This window comes from Gallus gallus, chromosome 6 (assembly GCF_016699485.2).
Source record: "Gallus gallus isolate bGalGal1 chromosome 6, bGalGal1.mat.broiler.GRCg7b, whole genome shotgun sequence".
Lineage (NCBI taxonomy): Eukaryota > Metazoa > Chordata > Aves > Galliformes > Phasianidae > Gallus > Gallus gallus.
In genome coordinates, this window is record NC_052537.1 from 3789690 (window position 1) to 3798487 (window position 8798).

General features: G+C 41.1%; 1 protein-coding gene across 2 annotated transcripts in view; it reads right to left on the reverse strand.

The window, feature by feature from the left end:
- The window catches only part of CDHR1 (cadherin related family member 1), a 52515-nt gene extending 50167 nt beyond the window's left edge, over positions 1–2348 (reverse strand). For both annotated transcript variants that reach the window (XM_046942776.1, XM_046942773.1), the window contains exon 1: positions 2223–2348. The gene's annotated coding sequence lies outside the window, so the exon portion shown is untranslated. The remainder of the gene's footprint in view (positions 1–2222) is intronic.
- Between the last annotated feature and the right edge of the window lie 6450 nt (positions 2349–8798).

Genomic DNA, 8798 nt, shown 5'->3' on the forward strand with positions numbered 1-8798 from the left:
ATGAAAGATGCAGAGTACACACATAGAATGCGTTAGAGTTCACAGACACAATTACATTTTTTACCATTAAAATCCTTGAAGAAGGGACAGATCTCTGGAACAAAGGATCACCATGATTGATTTTTACATCCATTCACAACTCGCTCCCAGCACAGAACAGGAATTAATTCATCCTCTTCTATCATCACTAGTAGACACAATATGCCATATACATTGAGAATACTTTTACCCTTTGGAAGGTCACACCTTAGCAGGCAATAAGACCAGCAAATTCCAGCTGCCTTAATGTAAAACAAACAAACTCTTCTCTGTTTTTACAGCTACGATGCCTAAGGAAAAGATAGAAGACTACCAAGAGGACAAATAGAGCATCTTCAGGTCCACATACAAGGAGATACAGAATAAACTGCTTTGAACGGACAAAGCCATTTAGTCACTCCCTGCCTAATAAACCTAAGTGAGCTGTTGATTGCGCTCAAATGCTAGGTACAGAGCTGGATACGTTATAGGGAGAAGAAAGGTTGACATGGTAGCAAGCACAGAGCAGTGGCGGAACACAAAGGACAGAGGCGGTCAAGTTCTCAACAGCCAAATCTCCAATACGCTCAGCAGTCCCAGAAATCCCTGTGGCACAGTTCTACAGCCAAGGCAAGTGACGATGGCCATTCTAGCATCCAAGAGGCTTGCCATGTCACACTATCATAGTTTCATTCTGATCTAACAGGTTTTACATAAAACATACCTTCAATTTGTACACCCGAGCACTTCTACTGCAACTGGAATGACTAACACTGCATTGGAACTAGAGTCAGAAGCGAGCAGATAGCTGCAGCTCATTCTAGACTGCTCTTCAACACTATGGCATCAGTTGCCCTTAAACATGCTCACATGCTTACATGACCCAGAAACCTCACGCACATTAGGAGAAGTCTTGTTGATCCATGTACCTGTGTATCATTATGGATAAGGAACAGCATCCTACAAAAATTCTTCTGCCTTTTCTGATCCCAGGAAGTATAAACTCCCCTCGGATGCACACCATTGGAAAGGAACATTATTACAGGACAGCTCTCTACTTTGGTCTTACTGGGCGCTGCTATCACTTCTGCTATGCTCCTGAAAACAAATCCAGCTTCCTTTGACTTAAGGCACATGTATAATAACATGCCCCAGCATCCCCTCACCATCGCTGTGGCAGACAGATCTACCTCTCAGAACAGCTCTGGTAAAGGAGAAAACTGGGCAACTCACTCTACTACTTTTGAAGAACAGCTTCTACGTGTTGTTTCACACTCACATGCACATATTGAATGATTTTTATGAGCTTCCTAGAACATATGAAGCATGACAAGTCTGCTGCTTTTGACCAAGGGACATCTATTTGGCTCTCCTTATCTCATATCCATTCTCTACATCTTGTGTGAAAAATAAACACCATAGAACAATATGGTAGGTCTCAGACCTTTACAACATCAAAGATGAAATCCGAACAGGTAACCAGGAGTCCTAAGAGTTACATCCTTGTTTAAAAATCCCATTAAACCCTTTCCCTCGCAAAGCCGGAACGGCATCTACAGGTATGTACTGTGGAAAAAGAAACCCATTTTAAGGTTTAAGCCACTCTGAGATTGCGTGCTTTGGAATACTGCAAAATGGTAAATGAGTGCCATAAAGTAATGCAGTAATTAAACTATGCAATATCAGCGCTAAAGAAAAAAATGGAGACCGACCGATGGTCGGGAGAGCTTCTGTCACCTGTCTCACACTCTGATCAGAACTTCCTATTTATTTCAGTTCTGTTCCATACTCCCCTCATTCCACGAGTTTAAAGACTTCTTCCGCTAATATTTTCTTCACTATTCAGACAACATACAACTGTTCCAATGCTAGGTAATTATCTACTGGAAAAAAAATATAATAAGGACTTCTTTTTTCAGGGCCACAAACAGGGAGTGGGTTTCAGAACACAGATGAATGTTGAGAACTCTGCACAGTGAGCAACAGGCAGCAAAGAAAAAGCTACCATGCAAAGCAAGCAAAGACATTTGGCAATTGAAAATTCTTCCCTAAATTTGTTGTCTTTCCCTCCCCAGTTGGTAAGCTCTGTTTCCTCTAAAATCAACAAACAATTAGAGAATGAGCACTTCTTTTTTTTTTTCAAGTTACAAGAGGGAAGCACAGGAGAAGAAAGGGAACAGTCGTCTTAGAAAAATATACCGTACCTTCTGCAGCAAAGGCACTGAGGCACAAAAGAAAGACAAACAGAAAGCCACAGAATGCCAAGAGCTTCATCCTCCCGACAAGTCTGGAGGTGTCTTCTAGGAGGCTGAGGAGCGTTCTGCTCTGCCTCCAGCATAACTTCATGTTTTTATAATGTTGATCAGACCTGTCTTCAGAATGGGTGGAGATTTGGCCTTTGTATTGCACTTTAGGGTATGGAAACAAACAGCCCTTCCTTCTACGAGAAACAATTTACTCATAAATCAGGCAGCAGTTAGCTGCTTTGGCAAAAGCTTTACCAGTTAAAAGAGAGCACATGGCTTTGAGTATCAAAGAACAGAGGGATGCTTCGATGCAGAGTGCTTGTCCTGTTGCTCACAGCAGCTCCTTGGTTAAAGTCTGAGCAACTTTGAAAGCTTGGAAGGAAGAACGCAGCACAGCTGAAATGAAGGGAGCTGAAACTGAAAAACGACACCAAACCTGGAGGGACTAAATCAAAGCAACTCCAACGTGGTGTCAACATAATTAACAAGACAGCTGGCTATGCAGCATATTTCTGAGTTTATCATTAACTTGTCGGTATCTAATATAGTTGGTTAATTGAGTCTCTTACAGAGATTCCAGTTACCAATCAAGATTAGAAAGTCCATCAAATTCAAAGTATCAAAGATCAGAAAATGCCTGTTTAAAAAGCCTTTCGAGAAAGGATCAGCTGCAGTCTAGTCTCTTAAATAATTAAATAAGGCACAAGTTTAGGTCTGACAGCACCTTGTTCTCACAGCTTATTCTGAAACAACTTAGGTCTGCTGTGAGCTGCGCAGCCTTCCGGGCTACAGCTATAAGCTGCCTGGACTCGGAACTGCAGCAGGACAGAAAGGTACACTCTGGTGCATCTGCACATTCACCCCTCTTTCCTCAATGCTGAGTTTTGAAAGGTTTCATATTCCAGATTCTGAATTTAGGTTGCCTTCTCGTGCTGGATCAGTAGCCTTCCAAATTAGGGTCAATCCTTTAGTCTACCAACTTTAGCCCCCAGAGCTTTTCTCTACCTTTGCACCTTACAAAATCCAAGTATTGTGAAGATGGCCAATTTGTCCATCGTTTCTGGCAAGGCTGACGTTACCAAGCCTTTAAAGTAAAAATCACATGCCACTTTTGCTACACAAAGCATTCTCTTCCAAGTGCTTTACAAACAGCCCTTCCTTACCACGGGCACATCTCAATCACTCATATCACTAAGACTCTCAAAGTACTTTTAGAGTACAGTCAATGACACAGAAATATGAATGGGACAACAGAACTTTGATCTACGTTTATGATTTTTGGCTCATAAGTAGTTTAAACATATGGATGTGAGCCTTGATTTTTCCACTTTAAGAGCCAACAACACTTCTGCATGGTAGTACAGAATCGATCCTTTAATTTGCATCACTACATACGCTTCTACTTGAACTCAGAGGAACAGACAAAAACTGTACACTGAGCACGAGGGAAAGATTTTTCCAAAAGGTGTCTAACTTTGTATTGTTGTGGAGAAAAAGAACAAAGTCACTTCATTGGGAAAAAGTTAGTTCTGTGACTGAGCATAACTATTTATAGGTAGTAACCATGTCAACAGCATATCTCAGTGGTAACCCAGAAAACAGCTACTGTTTGCAATCAAAATACCTAAGGTCTTTAGTGACAAATCATTGAAATTCTTAGGTCAAAATTGTTACCTATCCTGAACATTCTAAAGCTTTTTTACTCCCCAAAGCAACTGAAATTTCACCAGCAATGTGGTTACTTCGGAAACGTGCTCAAGATCTTCTCATGCTTCTCTCTTAACACAAAACTCTCGTCTTGCTTCCCCATAGAGATGATGGCATTTCGGCTCTGCCTTTTAAAACTGCCTCACCCAACTGGTTTTCTTCCTTAAACATAAAGTTTAAATTAAAAAAAACACCTCATAAAAGGCACATATTAACTCAAACCTAATGAGACTTTATACCCCAAGAATCTTTTATGTCTATAGCACTGAATATAATAACCCCAGCTATGTTCATGTAAGTGAGCTGGAAGGGCACTGGAATGGTAAATGCAACGCAGCTGCTGCCAACACCCGCCACAAGAAAAGGAATTATTATTCTTAAGTGTTTGCAAAACAACATTGGCAACAGGAGTGCTTAAAAATAATCATTCTCCTAATACAGATGACTAGATAGTAATTTTACCACCCATTGCAAGCAAGTTAAGCGTGCATTGCTTGGACACCTCACTCGCTTTCTGCTTGGAAGAAGCAGGCTGCGACTAGGTCTCATCTGTTAAGCAATTGAAGCCTTCCAGCTACTGTGATGGGAAGTAAGGAAACAAGGCATGTTTGCCTCATCTCAGAATGCTCAGATAAACCACCGTACGGAAACGGTGCACATAGCAGCAAGTTGTGATGTCTGCTTCCAGCCTGCTTTTCTAATTCTCATTCCGAGTTTGGAGAAGCCAAACAAATCATTTGCTTAAAAGCCATCAAGGTAGCACAGCAGACTTCGCCAGATGAGTCTGAAGTGCCCACAAACACCCAGCCATGCTTGCTACCAAGGGAGGCTGCCACCATCTCTGCAACTTCGGTTAACACGAAAGCAAATAGGAGAACACTGCCTGCAATGTGGTTTCGGTCCTCCCCTCAAACACAGAGAATCTCTGCTCCAGAGCACAGCAGAACAGTTGACTTCTGTATTTTCTCCAGTGTCTCTCTCTTCTCTCATCTATTCCAGTGAGAACACACTGTGTTCTGCAACATAAACTATCCTTAGCCTTATACTTTTTGATTTATAGTCTTAGCTTCACATCTTTGCTACTGCTGACTGTCTGTGTCCCCTATTCAGGCAGCACATCTGCATCAGCAATTACGCTCATTTATATTAGCTTTTTAAGTGTCTCCTCGCTTGGAGACTGGAGACTCACATGGACTGTCTCCCTGCCTCTTTGCATGATTCCAATCATTCTTTCCCTTCCTTTTTGGTACCAACAGGCCCCGCGTTTCTTCTGTATATGTGAAAGATGTCCATATGCTTCAGAGCGACAAGGCCGGAAGGTCAAAAATAAAAAACCTGTTTTGAACAAAAGCAAGTTGATATCTATTAAAGAATTAGTTAATCCCTCACTTTTCAAAGGAGACTCTGGTGTGATGCCTATGTTAATAGACACTGCAGCTATGGCAAGAATTGAAAAAAAATAATGCACTTAAATAACCATTCCACGTAGTATTAAATAAAGAATTGGATTTTAATTTCAGCACTCGGTCACAGTGGCTTTCAGTCATCACTAAAAGGTAGAGATGTGCTCTTGCAACACAGGAAACTGAGTACATCAGTCTGTGGCAATCCTCAGTAAGGATGGGTGTTCAGACCTGCAGCCGTACGTGGGAATTCCAGCCACTATAAAGCCAAAAACCCACCAGCAGAAGGTCCCCAGATTAGTCATTAACCCACCATTTGCCCACCTCACTCTAGCAAAGAGCAGCCAGCAGCAGCAGAACTGACACACTCTAGAAACATAATTATCTCACCCACACATTCTCCCACTGTGTCTCAGAGTGCTGACCTTAAGATCTAAAGATCTCTCCTTTCAGACTCTACTTTCAGAGATAGATGAATGGGAAGAGGTTCAGAAAGACATGCTATCTTGGCTGATTTCTTCATTCCTCACTTTTAATGCTGTTTGGTTTGTTTTTGTAGACAGCCACATTAAGCTTCTGAACAATTATTTACCTCTACTGTAAAGTAGCATTCTCAGGAATGAAGTTTTAACTAAAAAATGTTTTTAGCTGTTAATTTTTGTTTAAAAAAAAAAACAACAATAAAACATAAATTTAACCTTCGAACACATTGTGTTGCCACTTCTTACTAGCCGGCTTCCAAAAAATAATTGTTGCAACTTGTTTTTGATTACCAGTCTCTTGATGAGAAAATAGCATGACCATCATCCTGGATTTGGTCAACAAGAAATTTTGCCAGGGACTGGAGAAGAAAAGATCTCCTGAGCACTAACAGGAAAAAAGAACAACAAAACAGTATTAAATACTTAACTGGAGAATCTTTAAGATTAAGTGTAATATTCACAAAATGTCCTAGATAAACAATATACAGATCACGTGGGGGTACAGCTATCTACAGAGGTACCATATTTCTTCCAAGTCACTAACTCATCACCACTGCCCTGGTGAGGTAGCGGAGGCATGATGACTTACTCGTATCAAAGCAGCCGTTTTCAAGCTGTAGCAGATGTACCATTAATTTAGTACGCACAAACCTAAAATCACCGTACCATCCCAGCAAGACCAAACAAGTTGCTATGAATCTACCATCACTACCACCTTTTTTTTTTTTTTTTTTTTTTTTTTTTTTTTTTTTTTTTGTGGTGATTGCCTGTCCAGGGACGAAGAAATTCACGTTTTCCCTCCTAAGCAGTACAACAAATCCTCTTCCAAGGAAGAGGAACAACAACAGAAGAAAGCTGAAAACAACAACAATACACACCTGCAAAACCAAGCAAAAATAACAACATTTCTTAAAGCAGTGCATCCATTTGTCAGTTTAGAACTTGTAGGAGCAAGTAACATAGCAGATTTTTCTTCCCCCAAGACAATTTAAGAAAACAAAACTCCAGATACATTGGCAAACTTTATATTTGTGCCCCACAGGAAAAGAGAGATATGCAAGCTCAGGTGCGATGCAAAAAGCTAACCTTCGAATCACCGGTGTTGCTTGCCTGTATCGATTCAGACAAAACTTAGGCTCTGAGTGTTAGTTTCAACCAAGCCTCCCTGCCCCATCAAACTTCTAACTAAAAGCAAAATCGTTGTTCATGAAGTGTGTTTTTTTCTTCCTTCCCAGCCACAAACACAATTGAAGTGACTGTAAATGCTTGGAGGGATAGACTGGGCTCATTACATTGAAACAGCATGCAGTGAACAGAACTGTGTAGTTTTAGCAAGCCACAATGGTTGAGCAACATCACATACACCCATTCAGAAGGGCAAACTCTCCCTGCCACCCCTGAAACCAGCTCCTGTCAGATCAGCAGACAAGTTTTATTTATGTTCAAAACTGATCAATATGCAGATAAATCACAACATCTTTCTGGAAACCCCAGAGGCCAACAGCTGCACAGTACTTTGCTCTGGTGGCTTGCCAGCTGATTAAATGCCCTACCTATTCAGGAAGGAGAACAAGATGTCTACCCAGACATTTGTCATCGTACCACTTCATTTCCTCATACTAAGTCTTCGGCAATTAAGCACTGAGCAATCAAACCAGGTATTCTGTGCAAAAGACCTGGTCAAAGCGTTCTTCCATCATCTTTCCAAGAGAGGCCAAGAAAAAGCAACTTCTTAAACAGCAGCAGTTACGAACGAGAGAACATCAATCTCTTAAAGCCAACGGAAGGATAGATGGTCCTCCCTATGTAGGTGCTCGTGTTTTTCCCACACCGTGGGTAAAAAGGAGTGGAGCACAGTGGGGACAGAACTGCCTCTATAACCAGAAGGCTGCACAGCTCCTCTCGCTGCCCTGTCAAGGAGCTGCAAGCTTTGGCATATCAGCTGTCAAAAAGTTTCCTAAATTATATCCTGCTTAAACTAGAGGACCAGAACACAAGAAAAAAAAACATTTCTTTTGCACGTAGAACACTTAGCACTGCAGCCAAGCTAAGTACTTCTGGACAGAATTCACTCCCATCAGTATTCTGCCATTGTGGCTCTGAAGATGGATGATTTCTTTTCCCCCCTCCAAATGATGCCTCCACATCAAAGGCAGGTTAGCCTCCCCACTTAAATGTAGCAACAGACCGCTCAGGTACCGTCACACATAGCAGAAATAAGGACAAGATCAATTACAACCAGTTTAGCAATAAAGCCCATGTCACGTACACATACATTAAGAGTAATGCAACAAGCAAAAAAAAATCAGTCACGTTGCTCTTGAACCAATTCTTATCACCTTGAACTACCTGACTGACCGATTCGGAAGCGTGGCATATAACTTTATCCCTCTTTGTTGGCTGGAGTAACTGATGTGATTGAGACTCTATGGTTTGATGACTGCAATAGGTTCCATTTGGCTACCTGCAAAAACTAACAAAACCCTTAAGTCTGTTTGCAGTACCCATCACAATTCAGTGTAGGATCTATAACCAACTCAAGACTTCAAGAAACAGAGCTAACCAGAATCTCCATTAAACCAAAGGGAGTTTTGAAATGTCTCCCCTTGGACTATGTTCCTGGGTTCTACTCTATTTTAATCATCATTTCAATAAGGCCCTATTTCTGGCTAACTAAACCTACAATTCCTTCCTTGCTGCTATGCTTACACCCTTCTCACTAATCTACACAGTGCTTCCAAAATCTCACTCAAGGCTTAACAACTGTTCTTTCCCTAAATACAAGTTTACTCAACTCAAAACAGAGGAAACTAAGCAAGGTTTTGATCCTGCCTGCTTTTGTAACTCATTTCTCCCACTCCCCATAAATTTAAAAGTAATTAAAGCACCCTATAAAATTATTTCCTAAAGGCTTTACTAAAACTCAATCGTAGAACTCAATT